The 21,944-nt window shown below is 55.7% G+C and overlaps 1 protein-coding gene and 1 long non-coding RNA gene across 2 annotated transcripts in view; one reads left to right on the top strand and one right to left on the bottom strand.

Moving 5' to 3' along the window:
• The window catches only part of LOC102069637 (ATP-sensitive inward rectifier potassium channel 12), a 34,887-nt gene extending 23,633 nt beyond the window's left edge, over nt 1-11,254 (bottom strand). Inside the window, exon 1 of the mRNA XM_014267328.3 lies at nt 10,267-11,254. The gene's annotated coding sequence lies outside the window, so the exon portion shown is untranslated. The remainder of the gene's footprint in view (nt 1-10,266) is intronic.
• LOC141730986 (uncharacterized) lies at nt 9,136-10,411 on the top strand. The gene is made up of 2 exons (XR_012582838.1): nt 9,136-9,905; nt 10,151-10,411. It is a non-coding gene; the product is annotated as an uncharacterized LOC141730986 (long non-coding RNA).
• Nucleotides 11,255-21,944: the final 10,690 nt, after the last annotated feature.

Here is a 21,944-nt window from a genome sequence, read left to right as displayed (position 1 = left end):
ACAGATCCTTTCACCTTCAGCCGTTTTTCACGTGTCCGTCCGGCGGCGGCTTCCCCGCCGTTCTCATCTGGAGCGGCTCACGGCGGGAGCCGAGCTTTATTAGAAACTGGCATCTGGCTTTATCTGAAACTGGCTTCAGCCCTCCCCGCAGCCCCCGCTCAGCCTTGGCATCGGGATGGGGCAGAGAGCACGCACCGGTGCCCAGCAGGCGGGCAGGGAACTTCCACAAGTCCCCGGTTTTATTCCTGGTTTTATCTGCGAGCTCATTATTGGCGATGGCAGAATAAAGCCCCGGTGCTGGCTGCGGGAGCCTGCGCTGCCCGGCCGGGGTCGAGCCCCAGCCCTCGGAGGGACGGGGAGGCAGCAGAGAGTGCTGCAAGCTGGAGAATGGAGATAACCCTGGCGGCAGCCAGAGCTGATTCCTGCAGCGGAGAGGGAAGAAAAGAGGCTGAGCTCCCCACGGACAGCAGGCACGGGAATAATGGGAGAGCTTTGTCGGGACGTCGCTGCAGCTCTGAGCACAGCTTGTGCAAAGTGCTGCTCCCCTCCCGTCCCTGCTGGGAATACCTCTAAAGAAATGTTCCTCTAAAGGGCAAATACCCCGGGATGGAGGAAATGCAGGAAGCAGCCTTGTGGGGCAGCGACTGAGGGATCTAGGAGTGCAAAAAGCAAAGAATACCGGGGCTGGGGAGGGATGTACAGGGACACACAGGGATGTACAGGTGATCCACACGGATGTACAGGGACACACAGGGATGTACAGGTGATCCACATGGATGTACAGGGACACACAGGGATGTACAGGTGATCCACACGGATGTACAGGGACACACAGGGATGTACAGGTGATCCACATGGATGTACAGGGACACACAGGGATGTACAGGTGATCCATACAGATGTACAGGGACACACAGGGATGTGTGGGTGATCCACATGGATGTACAGGGACACACATGGATGTACAGGTGATCCACACAGATGTACAGGGACACACAGGGATGTACAGGTGATCTACACGGATGTACAGGGACACACATGGATGCACAGGGACACACATGGATGTACAGGTGATGCACATGGATGCACAGGGACACACACGGATGTACAGGGACACACATGGAGATTGGTGCTTGCAAGAGGTAGTTGTCAGAAACACACAGGTGGTTCTGTGCTCGGGGTGAGCTGTGCACAGCCTGTGGGGTGATGCCCTGTGCAGCAGGAGCCAGCAGCCCTCCAGATCCCAGCCTGTCCCATGTCCCAGGGATGGCTCCACAGAGCACCCAGCAGGACAGGCACTGCCTTGTGAGAACACCTTTGTGTTTTGTGCCTTGTGAGAACACATTTCTTCCCCCAAATCTCCACTGTGCCAGGGCTCTGCTTTGTGCCAACAGAGGCCTCATGGTGCAGCACTTGGCTGGGGACAGCAGCAGGACACCAGGGAATATCAGTTGGCTGGGCAGGGACCAAGATCTCACTCACAGCACTCCAGATCTGCACCTGGGCATGGCCAAAACCTCTCTGCTTCCCAAAACCCTCTGAGGAGCAGCGTGTGGTATCAGCTCTCCTGAAACAAAGCCATTGTGGTTGAGGCAGGATCCTTATTAATCCTTTCCTCTCTTTAATTTCCATTTTTTCTCAGTTTCCTTCCCCGTTGCTCAGGCAGGGCTTGGGTAGGGCCCTGCTGCTGCCAGGCTGTGTCCCTGTGGCACAGTGCCACTGGTGCCATTGCTGTGTGGCACAGGGAGGTGATGGGGGCTGCATTTGGGGTGCATGGTGAGATCAGAGGCATGGAAAGGGAAGGGAGACAGGGACAGGGCAGAGAGCCCCAGACAGAGGGGAAGGGGAAGGTGGGGAGCACCAAAATTAGCCAAAATCACCACATCAGCAGCAGGCAGTGGGGTGGCAGGGATGCACAGGTGGATCCCAGCCCCATCCTCCATCCAGCTGCGGGTGGAGACAGGAAACTGCCACTTATTGAACCAGATTTGGTGAAACATGCCAGCTTCCCCCCAGACACCATTCCCAGGCATGGATCACAGGGAAAAGAGTGGGACAGGACATCCTCAGCACCCACAAAACGCAGAGATCGCCTTTCCCACCTCTGCCAGCAGCGCCTTCCTCAGCCACCCACCACCAACACACCTCCTTCCACCCTTGGGCCATCCCCTTCCTCCCCCAGGACCCTGAAAAGCACAATTACCCTATTACAGCCCACACCCAGCACTCCTGCAGTCCTTTCCAGCACCAGCCCTGCAACACCAATGGCCATTGATGCCACCAGCGTGTCCCCAGCTGCCAGGGGACCCTGGGCAGGGGTCAGCACCCAGAGCCTGGTGGCTCCAGGCTCTCCCATGGTGCCCACCCTTACATAAACACCCAGGCCTGGGACTGTTTGTGTTTGTGCTGCCTTCAGCGCTGTGCTCCTCAACCCTATTTGCATAACAAATAATTAATAATAATTAATGACTGGGAGGATGGTGTGGGTTGCCAGATTGTGCTGATTAGTGAACAAACACCATTGCACCAGTGAAGGCAGGCATCACATGGCCCCGTGTCCTCACCATGTGTGGGATGGGGACACAGTGGGGACAATGTCCTGTGTGACTCCTGGCCCTTCTTGGGGAGGGGGAAGAGGAGGAGGAAGAAGAGGATGAGGAGGAAGCAGTGCTGTGGGTGGTGGTGGGATGGGTCACTGGTGCTGCCAGGTGGGTGCCTTGGCACAGCCCTGCTCTGTGCCCACACATGTGGCACCCCATGGCACCCCAATGCACCCCACGGCATCCCACAGATTCCTACAGCATCCCACAGCATCCTACAGCACCCCACAGCATCCCACAGATTCCTACAGCATCCTACAGCATCCCACAGCATCCCACAGCGTTCCACAGCATCCTACAGCACCCCACAGCATCCTACAGCACCCTACAACATCCCACAGCATCTCACAGCTTCCTACAGCATTCTATAGCACCCCACAGCATCCCAATGCACCCCAGTGCACCCCACAGTATCCCACAGCATCTCACAGCATCCTACAGCATCCCATCACATCCCACAGCACCCCATAGCACTCTACAGCACCCCCAGGCTCGCTCTGTGCCCTCATTAGAGCCCGGGACAGCGCTCCCTAATTGTCTGCCGATGGCGCCGCTCCGCATCATTAACGAGCCGAGCAGCACTGGCTCATTAAGGCGAAGCCTTTGCTCCGGCAGCTCCGCAGCCAAACCGGGCTGGGGACACTCTGACCACAAGGTCCTGGCAGGTGGCACCCCCTCCCTGCTCCAGGGGGGCTGAAAGCACCCAAAAATCCCCCCAGTGCTAGAATGTGGGGATGTGAGCGATGGGATGGGGTGTTTGACATCCTGGAGCAGCCTCTGCCTGGAGATCACACACCTGCAGCTCCTGGGGCATGAAAGGGGAAAAGGAGAGGGAAAAGGAAAAGCAGGGGGAAAAAAACCCAACCCAAACCAAACCAAAAAAAAAAAAAAAAAACCCAAAACAAACAAAAAAATCCAAACAAAAAACAGAAGGGGAAAAGAGAGGGGGAGACAGAAAAAAACAAAGAAAAGGAATGAAGATAGCAGAGAGGAAAGAGAAGGGGAAGGGGGGAAAGGGAAAGGGAAAGGGAAAGGGAAAGGGAAAGGGAAAGGGAAAGGGAAAGGGAAAGGGAAAGGGAAAGGGAAAGGGAAAGGGAAAGGGAAAGGGAAAGGGAAAGGGAAAGGAAAGGAAAGGAAAGGAAAGGAAAGGAAAGGAAAGGAAAGGAAAGGAAAGGAAAGGAAAGGAAAGGAAAGGAAAGGAAAGGAAAGGAAAGGAAAGGAAAGGAAAGGAAAGGAAAGGAAAAAGAAAAGAAAAAGGAAATCGAGTTCTCTTGTCTTAGATCTGTTCAAGCACTGACTGCTGCTCACATGGGAGCAGTGGGATGCTGGGATGAGCAATGGCCAGAGCTTGTGGATCTGTGTGGCCAGAGGCAGACTGGGTGCAGGTGCCTTCCTCCCTGGCAGAGCAAGGGATGAAGAAGAGCTCAGCCCTCTCTCACTCCCCTCCACAAAACTCTGCAGGTCCAGCTCAATGTCCCCAATCCCTGCAGTGTCCCAGACAAGCCCTGGATGCCAGCAGAGCTCTGGGGCCTCTCAGCCTTTCTCCCACTGCAGCCCCAAAGCAGCCCCTGCTGTACCCCAGCAGAGCAGTGATGCCTCACTGCCTCTCCTCTATCACTGTAATTCCTTTGCTCTGCTGAATTGCTTCCCCTTCAGCACCACACACAATCCATTGCACTGTAATTACACGGGGATTTTAATATCTCGTGTATTTATAAGATGCACTTAATTCATCAGCCCCTTCAGGCACACTGTCAGCGCAGCCCTCGGCACGGTGGGAAGGATGACTCGCTGTCAGATGCAGATTAGCTGGCCCATGGGTGTGACGAGCTGTGGAGGGTGTTCTGAGCCCAACTGAGAGCCCAGCCTGGCTGAGGGGCAGGATCCCAGCGTGCCAGGTGCCCCAACCCTCCAGGGGCTGTGCCAGGGCTCCCCTGAGCTGCTGCAGGGACAAAGCAGCACAATCCAGAGACTTCTCCCTAACGTTTGAATCATCCAACAGGTTGGAATTTGGCAGAAATGTGTTGGGGTGAGAACCCCTACAGCCCAAGCACTGGGGGTTCCCCAAGCGAGGTGAGGGACCCACATTCAGACCCCAAGAAGAAAGTAGCCACTACTGAAGGCTTATTTTTCCTGGCATTTGTTTTGGTGGCTCCTTTCCAGCCGTGTCCTAAAAGGGAACCAAAGGCCTTTGAGCCTCTTGCAGGAAGCACAATGCAATGATTTTCCCAGCCCGGGCAGGAGGGATGAGCTCACTGGTGTCCTTGGTTCCCCCTGGCCTCGGGGTGTGGGGTCCCTGTGCCCAGCACAGCGTGTGCCCTTCAGGAGGATGCTGGAGGTGCTGGGGCTCCATCTCACCCAGCCCTGGCAGAAATGCCAGCTGAGCCTGGGAACGAGGGGCAAACGGGGAGAGAGAAGAGTGGTCTCACTGCCTCGGTCCCTGGGGCCACCCTGGCTGTCACTGATGGATGACACCACGTATTTTACACTGGGATCACACTGGGATTTCCCACAGCCCTGCAGTGACATCCATGCTGCCTGGTGGCACCCACAGGTGGTGGCATTGCTGTGAGGCACAGCCCAGCTGCTGGGGCACTGGATGGCCCTGCACGAGCAGGATGGGACAGGGACCCACCAGGTCCCCAGAGCACTGGGTGAGCACTGGGACACAAACCCTGCTCCTGCTTGCAGCGAGCTGTGCTGGAGCAGAGCTGGGCCAGAGAGGGACTGAGGTGACATTTCAGCTGGAGGAGGACCTGCAGCAGGTGCCACCTGAGCCCCTGGGCTGCTGTCAGCACCCTGAGCCCACACACAGCCCCCGGGGCTGGGTCAGATCCCAGCTGTACCTGGCACTTGGCAGTGGTCAGGCACGGTGACACGCTGGTGACACACTGATGGCACACTGGTGACACACTGGTGGCACACTGGTCCCTGCCACACCACGGCCTTGTCACAGCCTGACAGGGAGGTCGCTCCCCACATCTCCCTGTTCTGGCACCCTGTGGCTTCCTGGAAACTCAAGCAGGGGACACGAATGGCCAGGGTGTCCCCCCATGGCCCTTGGCATGTCACACACACCCAGAGCGGCCCCTCCCTGCCCGGCTGCCCCTAGTGCCAGCCCTGAGTGGGGACACCAGCTCTGGGGGCAGAGCTTGGGCTGAGCTGGGGCACCTCCAACCCAGGGTTCTCTGAGGAGCTGCTAATTCCACATCCAGAGGGTCCCTGGTACCCGCTCCCCACAGCACGGCACAGCTCCTGCCTCAGTTTCCCCACCTGCACAGTGCTCTCCGAGAGGGGACAGGCAGCACTGTGGGTAGCAGGGGGTGCATCAGGGACTCCAACCTCACCTCTGGCTCAGGACCAGGACAGTGCCCTCTCTGCGGTCCCCATCCCCACCCCCTCCTTCTGCTGCCACGCAGGGGGAACCCTGATCCCCAAGGTCACTGCCAGACGGGGCTGTGAGCAAACACCTCAACCCCACACCCAGCCAGCCCTACCAACCACCCCCTCCTGATGCTGCCCCTCCCCGGAGCTCAGCTGCCCTGCAGGTGTCCCCCTGCCTCCCCCTGTCCCCAAAAAGCGAATTTCCCGGGAGCCGGGCTCGCGCTGCAGCTCCGCCGGTGGCACTGGCGCTGAGCAGAGCACACACTGCAGCACGGCCGTTACGTAAGCCCCAGCCAGCTCGGGGGATGTAGGACACCAGGGTTGTCCCCCGGCCCCCCCCCCCGGGGCTGCCACCCCCACCCCGAGGCTTGGGAGTTTGGGGAAAACCCCCCCAGCCCAGCCCACAGTGCAAGGAGGGGCTGGGGTGGCTCTAGGGATGCTGTGGCACTGCTGCGGGGCACACGGGGGTGGCACTGGGGGGACAGGAGGGTTGGGCCGCTGTGGGGCAGGGGATGGGGCATGGGAGGTGGGGATGGGGCTGGGAGGCAGCGGGTGCTGCACCCACATCCCACTGAGTCCCTCTGGGCTCTCCAGGGCTCACCCGGGCAGGTGAGGGCTCAGGGAAGGAGCCAGGGTCAGGCTGTGCCTCCCCCGGGGTGACTCACGGAGCAGGAAGCAAGGATCCAGTCCTGATCCTAGCCTGCTGCATCTGCAGCCCCATCCTCACAAATCCAGAGGGTCAGCATCCCTCAGGACAGCATCCCTGTGACAACATCCCTGTGACAGCATCCCTGTGACAGCATCCCTGCCATCACCCTCCGTGGGATCAGCGTCCCTGGAGCAGCATCCCAGAGAGGAGGAACACCCCTGGTGCCTCCAGCACAGGCTGGGGAGCCACGAGCAGGATTTCCCAGAGCTGGAGGGAAAATCCTTCCCCTGCAGGACAGCCCTGGCCCCACCTGCCCTGCATCCCTGCGGGGACACGGAGGCGAGGGGTGGCACAGCTGGCATCACCCATCCCCAAACACCCATCCCCGTGCTGGGGGCACAGCCAGGGGGCAAACAGGGCTGGCAGCACCCCCGGGATCAGCCTTATCCTGGGCACCAGAGCATCGGGATCCTGGCAGCATCCCCTGCCTTGGTGCAGGACTGGGAGCCCAAATCCCCCACAGCACCACAATTAAGTGATTTCTCTCTGGTTTTCTGTCAAGCACAGTCTGGATCTGGCCATTTCTGTTTAAGGATGTCAGGGAGGAGGAGAAAAAAGCCCAGGCTAAAGGTCCCAGCAATGGGAGATACCAGAGCAGGAAATTAATGTTAATTAATTCATAATGACGCTGAGATAGTGATACCAGATGCTTCAAAAGTCCAACGGGGGAATCTGAGAGAGCTTTGCAAGGAATCCATCGCCCACCGGCAGCCCTGCCTCACTGCAAGCTGGGAACAGGGAGTGAGCTGGGAACTGGGATCAAGCTGGGACTGCAGGACCCAGCTGGGACCAGGGAACAAGCTAGGAACGAGCTAGGAATGGTGAAAAAGGAGCACATCCCTGTGAGGTGACAAGCCCACCGTCACACAGAGCTGTGCAGAGCAGCACCGGGAGCCTCCCTGCCACCACACTCCCACCTTTCTCCCCTGCACCCCAACTCAGAAGCCAGAGTGGAGCTGGAGTGATGAGACACCCACCGAGCTCTGCTCCCTGGGGCACAGGGGCTTCCCAAGACCCTGAATGGTCATTTTTTCCTCTTTTTTCCTCCATTTCAGGAACACCAGGGCCAGGGCAGGTGGCTGGGTATGCACTGGGCACTCAGGGGGATGGAGGGACAGCCTCATGATCTGGGACAGGGACACAGATCCTTTGCCAAGCAGTGTCCCCACACTCAGGGGACAATTTCTCCTCCTCATCCATGCAAGCCAGCCGTTACCCTGCACTGCCAAACCCAAACAGGGCTGGACTTCAGCCAAGGGGTGCAAAAGAGCCCAGAAAGGGGCTTGAGCCTGGTGCCACCTCCCCAGGGCTGGGGACGGCAGAGCCAGCACCGGGAAGGGTGCAAGCATGAACTCTGCAAAACCCACAGGCAAACCTTGGGCTAGGGGCTGTTTGTCCTGGCAGGGGGATTGTGCTCCTTGCACAGTGATCCAGCAGCTCCTGCACCCAGAGGGGACCCTCGGGACGGGGCCTGGCAGGGGCAGAGCAGGGTGGCACAGCCAGGGCACGGCGCTGCCATCGCTGCTTACATAAGGTGTCCCCTCCAAGTGCCACACACCCGAGCGGTGACAGGAGAGCAGGACTGTCCCACTCCTGCTGCAGGCAGCACCCCCAAAACTGCCAACCCAGCCCCGTTCCCCCTGCACAGGAGTTAGGTAAGGCTCTCATGTCTCTCAAGCACATTCCCACCCCAGGAGCCCCTAAAGCTGGCAGGAATTGGGTGGAAATGCCAGGTTTCAGCTCACGGTGCTGCTCCCCTGAAGTTTATCCGCAGCAGGAGCATTTCTGCTGCGCTGCTGGTGGAGCTGCCCCAGCCAGCAGGGACAGGGGAAACCACACTGTGACACCACCAAAAACTACAGAGCACCACGGCACCAGAGTCAGGGTGACACCAAAATCCCAACCCCAGCTGGTCCCACAGGAATTGCCATAACCATCCCTGGCTCATTCCAGCGCTAAGGAAAAAACTGCTTTGACTTCACAGGCAAAGCAACTCTTTTGGGTAAAGAGCAGCAGAGGCAACACAGGATTTCAAAGTGTGTTTTGGATCAGAGGCAAGAAGTAAAGTGGCCTTTACGGTGCCTTCCCCAGCAAAGCCAGAGCTTTATTAAGCTTATCTGGCATGGATGGGAGCGCTCGCTGTTCTTCCAGGCCTGAAAAGAGCAGGCAAGGATTTTCTTTTTTTTAAAATTTTTTTAAAGTCTTGTTTTTATTATTTTCTGGTGGCTTCATTGCTTTGTGCTCACACAAAGGGAATTTCACCTGCTGTTCCAAACAAAAGGCCCTGGAAAGTTTTGCAGAGAAGGGGATGAGGGGAAGAAGGTTTGTAGAAGCAAAACGAGTTGTTGCAGGGCTTGTTGTGGATTTTTTTCCACAGTGACCTGTAAAACATCCCCAGCTCTCTGCTGCTTGCAGAGGACCTGGCGCCGACATATAAGCGCCCTGTCCCCAACAGTGTCACCCCTGGGATGGGAATGGGAAGGTATCAGAAATTGGGGTTGATTTGGGGTGCAGAGGGAAGGCAGCAGGACCGCTTCCCATGTTTTTCACGGGCAAAGTCACGCCACGCTTTCTAAGAACAGGAAAGAAGAGAACCCAGCCCTCGTTTGCTGACACCACAGCAAAACAGGTGGTTCAAAATCACAAGTGCAAAACGGGGGGAAGAAAATAAACCCTATTTGGTGATTTTGTGCTCATATTCGCTGCAAAACTGTCCGGGAATGCTGCTAAATACACACCATTTTCCCTCTCACACTCTTTGCTCTATAATTAAGAGAGACTTCTAAAAATACGAACGGCCTCGAGCACCCAGTGAAGGCGTGCAGGTGCTGCTAACTGGAGGCACTTTAGTACAGCTCATTTTCTGGACAATTTTACTCGCCTGGCTCGTGCTCAGCGCCGATACTATTACAGTGATGCAATTATGCTGCTGCTGCTGCTGCTGCTGCTGCTGCTGCTGCTGCTGCTCTGCCGGGCTCGGCTCGCTCGGGTTTTTCCCTGTGCTTTGCAGTTTGCCTCCCAAGCCCCCCCAGCCCCGCAGCTCCCGGGCTCACCCCAAGCGTGTCCCCGCCGGCAGGGCCCGGGGAGCTGGGGATAGGAGTCAGGAGCTGTGTGTGTGTGTCACACCAACATGTGAACATCCCTGTGTGGGCACCGAGGGGCACAACCCCGCGTGGGCATCGCCCAAAGCAGCCGCTGTGCAAAACTTTTGGGTGAGGAAGCGAGCTGGCCGGGGGAAGCGAGCAGAGGGGAGCAGGAGCACGGAGAGGAACCCAAAAAGCAGCAGCAATACCCTCAGTGCTGGCTGGGCACGGAGGGGGCCCATGGCACTGGCACGGTGACGCCACCTGGCAAAGCATCCCCCCCTCAAAAACTGGCATTTAGGGCACAGGGGTGAGGGGGAACTTTCCCCGTGGAGCCGGCGCTGCGAAACTTCCCCGTCTTATTTCTCCATTAGGGCTGCAATAGGTGGAAGTGATTGACTCACTATGAGACTGCTGTTTTTGCCTCTGACTTGGGATCGAGACGGAGCTGGAGGAGCCGTGGTGGGCAGGCACCGGAGCCGGCACTTACCTCTCACTGCATCCAGCCCCTCGGGCCGTGGGGCTGCAGCTCCTGGACAGTTAGCTGGCAGGGCACCCCACATCCACTCGGCTTTCTCCCAGGACCGACGTTCGGCTGCTGCTTCTTAGGCACAGACCCAACCCCTCCATTCCAACCACAGGGGGAAAAAATATATCTTCTTCCAAAAGAAAAAAAAAAAAAAAAAAAAAAAAAGAAAAGGAGGGAGATTAAAAAAATAAAGCAAAAAAAAAAAAAAAAAGCAAACTCGCTTTTTTTCTTGGTTCGGTTTCCCCGTGGAGAAAAAAAGAAAAACAGATAAATCCCAGCGACCAAGAGATCCAGACTCAGGTGAATTTAGCTTCAAACTCCCTCTGCGCTTTCGGAGCCTTCACCCTCAAATGGGCTCTGGAAGATGCTGGGGGACCCATCGTAGCCAAAGTGTCATCAAATATCCTTCGGGCTCAACTCCGCTCCTGCCCGGGGAGGGTGGACTTCTTCCCTTTTCCCTGCTTGCTGCGTGCTGTGGAGTTGGCAGGGACCTGCCTGTTCCAGCCTCAGCGTGGAGGGTGGGTGGGTTGGTTGGTTGATGTGGGTTGGTTTTCTCTCTCTTTTTTTTTTTTTTTTTTTTTTTTTTTTTTTTTTTTTTTTTTCTCGCCGCTATTGGTTTCCCTGCTATCTGATCCTGAGCGAGCGCTGCAGCTCGCCGCTGCTTCCCTGCTTTTTTCCCCCCACCAGCTCCCAGGCTTTTTGACAGGGAATGAAACACAGACACCCAGTGAGACAGGCTCCGGCTTCTACAAAGCTCCACTCCCTCCTGCTGCCTTTGTCCGCGAACAGCAACTCCTCCAACTCTGCCCGTAGACACGAGGGAACCTCTGCATCAGCACTTTCCTAATGGCTGCTTCGCCCCAGCCCTTCGGCCCTTCTGCTGCTGCTGCTTCTTCTTCCTCTTCTTCTTCTTCTTCCTCTCCTCTACCTTGATGGCTTCCGCTGGCTTTTTCTAGCCCGGCAGGCACAGAGCCGGGAAGCAACAGCCCCTTCCCGATGGATGCATCTCAGCTCCCCCGCGCTGCTCGGGGGGCAGCAGCCCTGCAGCCCATCATCATCCTCGCTGGGCACCTTCCATGGAAAATCGGTGCTGGGACAGCGTCCCTGAAGGCTTCACTTTGGGCTGGTTTAGGGGCAGGGGGTTGTGTGTGTGTGGGGAGGGGAGATGGGGGCAGAGAGGGGGCTGAGAATTGGAGCCGCTTCTTTTTATTGCAGGCGGGGATTATTTTTATTTTCTTTTCGAAAGGTTGACTGGAGTCCAAGTTTGTTTTGTTGGGGGTGAGCATTATTTTAAGCCGTTTGGGAGGCTTTGGGTGCCTCCAGGTCACACTATCCTTATAACAGCAAGGCCTTTTTGGAGAGGGTCAAAGTGAAACCTTCCCCTGTGGAGGGGAGCAGAGGCTCAGGGATGCTGCAGTGGGCTCACAACCCTGGCTGGCTCCCAGCCAGAGGGAGATGCAAACCAGCCACCGTCTGTAATTTTTGCTACACTTCCTCCACACTCAGTCACCCGCGAGATCCCAGGGCTGCTGCCTGCTCCTTTTTTGGGGATTCACAGGCTTTGTTCACAAAAAAAAAAAGAAAGAAAGAAATCACAGCCAGGAGACCTCCAGCCTCGCCAGCGATGCTCGGCGCTGCTCAGCGTGGCTGTCACGAGCTGGCAGGTCACAGAGAAAACATGAAACCCCACAGAACACGGCACATGAAGAGGCTGCCTCCTCCCCTGCTCTTTGGCAGCCTCTCCCTCACTTTTCCGTGGTTCCCACCACAAGTTTGGGACCAGCAATTCCTCCCTCTCTCCTTTCACAGCATCCTGGAGCAGTGACTCTCCTGGTGCCCAGCTCCTATCCTCTCCTGAGATGGAGATTGCTTCCTCACTACTCCCAAACACCTCAGGGCAACGCTCCCAGAGCTGCCTCCACTCTCCTCTCCACCTTGGCTTGTCCCATCTCACCCCATTCCACAGACCTCAGAAATACTGAATTTTAACCAACATCAAAATCCCAGGATGAAAAGCGCTGCAGGGCCTTGCCCCAGCCCTGATGGACACTCAGTTAACAGCAGGGATTTGGGATTTGCAGGTCAGAGGGGACACCAGCTCACACACTGGGCATGATGGTCTTGTGCAAGACCACTCAGGGACATCCTGACCCCAAAACATTGCTCCTTTCTGTCTGTCAGGCAGCCCCTCACACGCCAGCTCTCCTGCCACCCCAGCATGGCCATGGAAAGCTTCCCAAATACCTCCCTGCCCCAGTGCCCAGCCAGAGGTGCCAGACCAAAGTTCCTGACACTCCCTTCAAAAATAGATTAAAAGATTGGTTGCAGAGCTGGGCTGGGAGACTGGTCATGGGCCAGGGGCACGCACTGGGGTGAGGGGAGCAGCTTCAGGGTTCCCAATCCAAGAGTGGGGCTGGCTGGGAGGGCTGAGCAGCCACAGTTGGCCCGGTTGGTGTTCCCATCACCTGCCCATGCTGGTGGCTTATCCCTCTCTCCCAAATTTGCTACAGGAAATGCAAATGAATAGCCTGGGACTTGCATCCTCGTAAGCCCCAGTTTCCCTCTGCTTTTGGGGAGAAGTTCCCCATGTTTTCCCATCAGGGCTGGGGAGAAGCTCATTGTCTCCTTCTGTCAGCACAGGACCGCAGCCCTGGGGACCCCCATGTTCCGTGGGCTCCCAGCCAGGGAACAGCTCCAGCCAGGATCCAACCTCCCCCTTCCCCAAGCCACTCTTTTGGGAATTGTCCAGGTGAGGGGAGGAGGATGAGGGGCTGGAATGGGGGTGCTCCAATCGAGCCCTGGCGAGCGAGCGCGGCTGCGCGGGGCCGTGAGCTCGCGAGTCAGCGCTGAGCCATTAGGGCTAATTTAATCAGGATGGATGGCCCGATTGGAGGGCTGCCGTCCATAAATCCCCCCCTCCCGCTGCATTAATGTCAGGCCTCCCACAGGAGGAGGAGGCCGAGGGGGAGGCGGGGATGGGGAAACGTGCTAAGTCACCCATCCTGCTGGTGGCCGCTCAGATCGGTGCCACCAGCCCGTCCTGCACACCCTGGGGACACAGGCCACTGTCCTCCAGCCCTTCTGAAAACCTAGCAGCTGGATTGCAGGGAAGCTGGGCTTGCTGAGCACCAAAAGGTGCAGGGTTGTTCACAAATCCCACAGGGCAAGGCTATGCTCCCATGGGCATCTCACCCATTTGCTCCAATGGGTTTTGCAGCAGGAGGAAGGTGGGGTGCTGGGGGAAATAGGCTTGGAGCCCCATCACACATCCCAGTGTGACAACTGGGACTTGGAAATACAAGCTGGGAAAGCCCCAAGGCTGATGGATGCAGCACCCAGCCCAGAGCCCAGAAAACATGCAGAACTCAAGCCACACCAGACCACGACATCCCTATGGAATACCAGCTCCTCTCTCCCAGCACCCCACTCCCTTCCCACTTCTTCTTCATCCAAAAAAGGCTTTTGATGATCCAAAACATGTCCCTCCATCCACTTGATGGTGAGAGCCATACGTGCCAGCTCAGGAAACAAACCCTCATCCATCCAGGTCAAAAATAGCCGTGAGCTTTGCCACGGCCACGCCTCGCCCTGGCACTGCTGCCCCATCCGAGCTGGCTCCATCCCTCCCGCCCAGGCAGACCCCCAGCTCCCAGCCTGGGCCATCTGCTCACGGGCACGGGGCGCCCACCCTGCCAGGCCACAGTCTTGGCCAGCAAAGGGAGGCAGAGAGCCAAGTCCTGGTGGGATTTGGGAAGAGAGCGGGCCAGGGGATGCGGCAGACGGAGGGGAGGAGGGATGGCACGGGTCTGTAGGCACTGCTCTGGCCCCTAGAGCATTCACAGCAGGGGAGAAAGCAAGGGGTGAGAGCCCAGGGGAGAAGAGATGTTTGTGTTACCAGGGGATCTCAGCCTGGGAGAGCAGCAAGGATGTCCAGGAGCAGTTGGATGATGGAGAGAGGGATGCTCAGCCATGCCCTCCACGTCCAGAGCATCTCAAAGTCTGTCTCAGCACAGAGGGGGCACAAAAGAGCTCAGGGAGGTTGACGCCAGGGCATGAGGAGCAGTGAGCTGTGGCACTGCCATGGATTTCTCTGGAAACAGAGGAATGCACATCCCTGTGCACCTCTGGCTGTGCTTCAGTGAGACCAGGAGGGACAGAGGGCAGGGAAGGAGCCCAGCTGCAACAGGAGGAGCACAGCAGCTGAGGGCTTTTGATTGTGGTGCTTTTTTGGCACTACGAGTGAGGTCTTGGGGACCAGAAACTGCTGATGGGGGCAAGAATTGGCCATTGCCATGCAGGGATGTGGAGCAGCTCTCCATAGGTTGGTCACGCCACGCCCAGCAGGTCTTGCTCTCTTGGCTCAGCACCTTTGTCTCCACTCACCCAGGAAAGAACAGCAAAAGCAGAATTGGGCCTGAGGAACCATCAGCCAGGAGCAATAATCTGCTCCATGAAAAGCTATGGAGCAGGTGAGCCATTTCTCCCCAGAATGGCTAGCACAGGGGGGGGAAAAAAAAGACATTTGTATTTCTGCCAGTTGACAAAATGAAATGCCACTTGTAGCCAGTGAAACTCTGCAGATTTTGCTAATGAAGGACTGCTCCATCCAGCTTCCAGCTGGATCCCGGCCCCAGCCACAACACGGACCCTGGCAGCATCCCCGTCGCATCCCAGCACTGGTGCCACAGCCCAGGCTCCTGCACACCCAGGCTCTGCCCCACAGCAGGGACACAGACCCACTGCCAGCTTTGCTCCCCTGTGTTTGCCCTGGGGACTGTGCTGCTGGGGTAGCACCGTGTCCCTCGGGAGGCTCTAACACATCTTAGGAAATTTTCCCATTCTACTCAGTTTAATTTCACCCATTAGAGCTTGTTTCAGCAGGGTCCCAAGGGAATGGCACTCCCCAGCATCCTCCTCTGGCTCTTTCTCTGCTTCTCTTCTCCCTGTGCACACAGCTCAGCTCAGCATGGCTCAGCCTTGCTCCTCCATGAGCAGTGCTGGTCCAAACAAGCACATCCTCCATAAAATTTGCACCTCCCTGCGCAGTCCCAGAGGGTTTCCCAGCTGGTCATGATACACTTTTTGGGAGTTTGAAGGTGCTGACCCTGCCCTGCTGCACACAGAGAGGACAAACACTTGAGGAGACCTTGGCTAGTGCATCTCATCATGGCCAGAGGTGGGAGACTGCTCCTTATCCACAACTGAGAGCAAAAATTGAGCCATTTTGGGAAAACTGTGCACCCTCAGTGTGCCACCACTCCAAGACCAGGTCAGAGACTCCATGGCTTGGGATCCTGACTGGAAAAAACATGAAAAAGCGGGAGGAAAGAAGCTTATCTGCTGCTGTCATGGCCTGCAGTGTTTGGGGGGAGGATTTGGGGCAGCAGATGGGAGTTCCTAGACTTTGTGCACAATCCCAGTGCCAGCTCCATGGCCCAGTTGTGATGAGCACAGCTTTGGCTTTTTAGCATGGGATGCTCAGCAAAGAGCAGCTCCCCTGGGGGCTCACAGCACCCAGGAGAAACCATGGAGCCCTTTCAGCTCTCCTTACACCACAACCAATGCTCAGCTCCCCTTCCCCTCATCCAAAGGGTGAGGGAGGAGGAAAAGGCAGCAGTGATGAGCTGCTCACACTGTGGGTGGACATACTGTGGGTCAGACAGGCACCTCACTCGACCCAGAGGTTTGGCTGCAGCCACACTGGAGCCCAACTGGCTGCTTACATAAAGGAGCAGAGGGCAGGGCGGCAGGACCACCAGCACAGGCAGCAGATGCTCCCAGGGCAAATCCACCCGCCCGGGCAGACGTCACCTAATCAGCACGCTGGCTTCCTCCCAAGGCACTCCTGGGCACTCTGTAAATATCTTATGTAAGCACCCCTGGCCTGGCTGGAGCCCCTGCAGCCATGTCACAGCCATTCCCTCCTGGATAGAGGCACAGAGGAGGTCTGGGGGTTCTGAAGGGGCTTTCCCCATCATGGACCTGTCAGATCCCCTTGGTGACCCAGAGGAGGCTCCAGGGAAACTCTGGTGAGTGGAGGGGAATTGCCAATCCCCAGAGGCAAAAAAACACCAGAAGAAGGGATCAAAATGATAACTTACATCTGCCCCCAAGCTTTTTGTCCTCCAGGATTTGGTAGCTGAGTGCAGGGCTGGGAAGAGCCCAACTGCCCTTCCTGCAAGGGCAGCACCTCCAGCCCAGCCACAGCTGAAGTCCCCTCAGTGATGGAGACACCACACCAAGCCAGGAGACTGCCAGTGCTCAGCTCCCACCATGCGAGGAATTTCTCATCTCAGTCTCCCCCAAATTTCTCAGCACTGCCAGAGACATGAGAGACACAGAGAGAGACTCCTCTTTGTCCTGAGCAGCCTTCTGGAGGCAGCTGGAGTTGGGTGGCTGGAGAGACCCCATGGATGGACACAGCAGGGGTAGAACCAGCTGGGCTGGGGCATGAGCAGGGTGCAGAAGAGGGATAACCTGGGAGCACCTTCAGCACTTCAGGCTGCTCAGTGAGGTGAAAGCTCAGGTGAGGGCTGTGCTGCCAGACACTATTTCCTCCCTCCCTCCAGGCTCACATCTTCAAAGGATTTACCCACAGGGGTTTTGGCCAAAGGTAACCCCAAATGAGTGGGATTTTGCCTTTATCCGTCAGCACCAGCCTTGGGGGACCTGCCCATGCATGGGACATCCCCTCCTGTGCCAAACAGGGTCACAGCGAGCTCGGTGGGCTCAGACATCAGCTGGAGGATGCTCGGAGGCACAGACAGCAGCAGGCCGAGGGATCAGACAGGACACGACCCGCCCCAGCCTCCTGCTCTGTTTCACAGGTCATTTAAACACTACAAACCCGCCCTGTCTTTTACAAGAGGCATTTCACACCCGCCCCCGCTGCTAAATAAAGCATCCCCAGCCCTGCTGCACCTCCCGGGGCAGCGCTGGGCACGGAGCAAGGTTAAATTATCCCTGCACAATCAGCACCAGCAGCTCCTCCATCAGCCCTGCAGCTCCAGGCTGAGCTGGCCGTGCCACCAGGAGGGGACAAGAGAGGCAGACAGAGAATTTGGGTCTGTAGCTGGCAGAGGGGAATATACACAAATATCTGTGCTGTCCTGCTCTTGGCAAGGCCTCTGTGCCCGCTGCTGGCAGCTCTCAGGGGTTGGGAGAGGGCAAAGGGGTGCAGGCAGCAGCTGGATGTGGGTATGGCAATAAAGGTAAAACTTTAGGGATTGCTCAAGTCCTGTCCTCAATCACACAGCACCAACTGGGCAGCTGCAGATACCAGAGCCAAGTGGAATTGGAATTTATACAGCGAAGAAACAGCCAAAACTGGCACAAACCCCCCAGTTTTCACCCTCTGCTCAAAGCCTCGAGCAGGACTCACAGCAAACACCAGGGCTGTGCCAGGGAAGCCAAGAGGCCAGGCTGAAACTGAGCTGCATTTTTTGGGATCACCTGCCTGTGATGGGCTTCTGGAGGGTGGAGTCCTACAAAACAGAGGTTCAGTAGTGCCCAGGGCCAGGGAGATGAAAGGCTGAGCTATTCTTTGGGTTGTGGAGCAAAATAAAACTGTACATTCATATGGAAACAAATTATTTTTAAGTGAAAGACTAAATTATAAAGGTTTTGTTCCGTGAGCCTCAAAGCAGTTTGTTCAATCCAAAAGGCAGCAGCTCCCCACCAGGTTGTTGCACTCATTTGTAAATCACAGTTCTCCCCTAGATAATTTAAAAGACATTTTCCAAAGCAGAAGAGGCAATTGAAAAAAAAAAAAAAATAAATTAACTCTAAACAGAGCATTCTGACTCTCCCTGAAAACTTCACATTTCCAAAAAGCCAAGGTAAAGCACCGTGGTGTTCCCAGTTGTTTCTCTCCCCCATTTTGAGCAGTCACATGTAATTCCTGAGCTCTGCATGAGTTTGGGATGGGTGCCAGGCTCTGCAGTGCCAGTGCTGAGCACACACAGCTGCCAGCACACCCCAGCAAAGCCCAGGGCAGGGAGCTCCTAAAGGGGTGAGGAATCCCCTTTCCCTTTTTTGCGGTGTTTATCCCTGTGGGGTGAGCCAGGGAATTCCATTTGGGATGCAGGCGTAGCACGTGGCACAGCAGTTCCCATCAGGTGGGTACCTGCTGCTCTGGGGTGCTCCAGTGCTCACAGAGATGACACAGAAGGGCTGATTCCCTCATGGAGCTGCTGTGGAACATCCTAAAGGTCTCATTTCAGTGGGGAGCTCACTCCTCTGCAATGCTCAGGTGGCACACGCACCTCACACGGGGATGCCAAAGCAAGGTGAGGTGGAACACTCAGGCCAGGTGTGATCCAGGCCTCTGGGAGAACAGAAAACTCCTCCTGGCAGCTCATGCCTCAAATCCAGCACTACTGGGATGGGAATTTGGCTGTCACCAGCTGTAAATGCCCGTGGCAGGGCAGAAATTATTGATGTCCTTCCCTGAGGCCTGCAGCCAGCAGGAGGGCACGGCCTACCAGGCCTGCACTTTGTGCTTCCAAACAAAGATGCTTCTTAAGAATTCCTTTTATTCTTCCTCTCTCCCCCTCCTTTCTGGATGATGGATGATAAAAAACAAAGCAGCAAAACCTTCCCAGAGCCCAGTCCTGAGTGACCCCCAAGCCCCCACATCTCCCTGCATGTCAGCAAGGCTCCAGTGTGAATTTTTGGCTTGGTTTATCAGGGATCAAACTGTGCCTCTCCCCAGGGGACCTTCCACTTCTTCTCCATTAAGATAAAAAGGAGAAAAGTTTTAAAAGCCCACTGTTTAACAAGGCAGCTGCAGGGAGGCTGCTCCACTGATTGAGTTTTTACCTGGTCCTTACAGGCAAGCTCAAGTACTTAACATAGAAATGAGGTTTAGTCACAGCGAGGCATTTGGGATTAGAGCTGGCTGGAGGAACTCTGATGAAACCACGTTCCTTCAGAATATGCACTCTTGTCAAAATTGAAATGTTTTGTGCGATTGAATAGGTTTAGCCAGAAGTTCATTTCCCAAAGAAAATCAGGGAGAGGTTGCAGGAAAATTTGTTGAATGAAAAAAGATGTTCTTTTTCTTTTGAGCCATGCTGAGGTGCAGGTTGTTGAAGAGGTTGAATTTTTCTCTTTTTTGTTGTTGTTGTTGTTTTGAGGGTTTATTTTAAGTCGTGTATTGCTCAGGGAGGAACCTGAAGAACTATTTTCTCTCTAATGACAAGTTTACCCAAACTCAGCAATTCCCTGCTCCCTGCTGGCTCACAGACTGGTGGCCCTGAAGACATTTCTGGCTCTGCAAGAAATCCTTGCTACCAGACTCCAAGGACAGCACGACTCAGTAAAGATAAGCTATCAAATCCCACCTGGAGTGATACTGGGGAGGCAGGGGAAGCCAGGCAGGACCGGGGCAGGCAGCACAACTGCAAACAGCATCAGTGACCTTCACTAAGGTGAGTCCCCAGCAGCAATTGGGAATTTCTCACCCCAGCCCCACTGAAAACAAAAAAGAAAGGATGGGGCAGCCCTCAACATGAATGAGTGACTTCCATATGGAATGACAGACCATGGGGGTTTCTGCAAACCTGTTGGTTTCAATTTTCTAGCTGTTCTTCTGCCAAAATCTGGCATTGCTGCTGTTGGATAAACCTGTTACTGGAGTCTCTTGGTAATGGTTCACAGGTAAAACAGGTAAAACCTCAGGGTCAGGTTTCATTGGGAAATGAGGGTCCACCCAGGTTTTGGGCTCTGGTTTGAGCATCAGCTGGGCCCAACAATGGCCTGGGCTCCTCCTGCTCTGAGGCAGCATCCTGGAGCACCTGCTCAGCAGGTAGGGGAAGGAGCATTGGGATTTCCCAGGGTTAGAGCCAGCAGCAACTCCCAGAGCAGCGACACCAATTTTGCACAGCCCCTCCCTGTGATCACACCCAAGTGGCTGCAGTCATCTCCAGGTTTATTTAGCAAATGCCAACAGCTTCCTCTGCTCAGCCTCAGGAGGCAGGAGCTCCAATTCCCTTAGATTGGCAGCAGGTTGGTGTCTCAGCAGCCCTGCCTGGAGCAGGCTGGCTCAGAGCAGACACTTTCCCAAGGGCAGGAGTCACAGGCAGAGCTGTTGGACCCAGTCACCACAAGGGACCCCTGTTACAACTCAAACAAGCCCAAAACATCCTCCCCAGGTTGTTGTGTGGGGATGCCAGCTATACAAGTGGATTTTGGAGAAACAATCAACAGCTCACAGTCCAAAGCAGTAGATTCCCAGTTTTCCTCCAGCGCTGTCACAGCCACTCATCACCATCCAAACCCAAGGGGGGTTTGTGCCTGACCTCAGCCTGGGGGTGTCCAGGAACCCTCTGACTACTGTCCCTGTAGCCCCAGCTGTGAGCAAAGCATCCAAAGCCAGCAGTACTGGGGGGCTTTGTTTTTGGGATGAGAGGAGCTTTATAAAAGACTTCCTCTCCCTCTCCCTGCCAAGCGGACATCGCTGGTCCTGCCGTCACATCGTGCTCTGCACACACACAGAGATTTCTGCCCTGGCTTAAAAAGAACATTGTTTGCAGAACAGAGAGAACAACACGTGAAAAGGAGAAGAGGAAAAAAAAATTATAAAAAAAAAAAAAAACGAGATCTGTGATGTTTGCTGCAAGAAAAACCCACTCATTTGTTTGGACAAGGATTCTCAGCACGTACAATCTCAGGAACAAAAGGAGATGCTTGCTCTCTGCTGTGTTTGTGGGAAGAGTCCTGTAAATATTATGGGGTGTTTGTGCTGTGGAGATGATCTCCAACCCACCCGCAGAATCTCCCAGCACCCCCAAAATCCCTCCTGGGGATCCAGCCCTCACACAGCCCCACAGATCCAGACCCTGAGCCCTTCCCTTTATATTCAGTAGCAGCCTGTTCCAACAGAACTAACAGCAACACTCAAATTCCTTTGGGAAGAAGTTTTGGGAAGAAGCACAGCTCCATCTGACCTTGCTGGTACTCAACAAGATGTAGGTCAAATATTTTAATTGCCAAGTCACTAATCCCCCACGCACAGCTCTCCAATATTTGCACATTGCTGCGGACTTACAGCCTTTGGAAGCCTCGGGGGGGAAAGAAACAGCAGCTGGATTGATGGGGAAGCAATTCCTGCTGAAGCACAGCGCTGGATACAACTGCTTGGGATGAATGGCTGTGACTGCAGGGAGAAGGGAGAGGAGCAGGGGGGAGTTGCTGCTCCATCAGCTGCATTTCCAGTTGGATTCAAAGCTAAGGCAGCATCCCTCAGCATCGGAGCACAGCTGTCCCAGCTGCACAGGCAGCACATGAATGCACCCCTGGAGCCTCCCCCCTCCCAGTGCTGCTGGGGAACTCGGAGGAAGGCAGGGATTTCGTTTGGATAAGGAATCAGAGAGTGAAGCAGCGCAGCGCTGCAATGCAGCCACCTCCAGGCTGCAGCTCCTGACACCTGAGACTCCTCGGGCAGGCACAGCACCAGCAAATGCCTCCCTGCTCCCCAAGGAGTTTGAAGAGACTGAGGGTAATTGCCCGTGATGGAATTTGATTCACACACACACACAAAATACTCCAGCGGGAATCGCAGCCCCTGGGTCATGCAGAGGAAGAGGACCCTGAAGTGCCAAGTTCAGACCCTGCCATGCTGCATAATCAAGTTCAGA

This window comes from Zonotrichia albicollis, chromosome 16, assembly GCF_047830755.1.
Source record: "Zonotrichia albicollis isolate bZonAlb1 chromosome 16, bZonAlb1.hap1, whole genome shotgun sequence".
NCBI classification, from domain to species: Eukaryota; Metazoa; Chordata; class Aves; order Passeriformes; family Passerellidae; genus Zonotrichia; species Zonotrichia albicollis.
The sequence above is the reverse complement of the archived record's forward strand: the minus strand, read 5'-3'. Positions and strand labels throughout refer to the sequence as shown.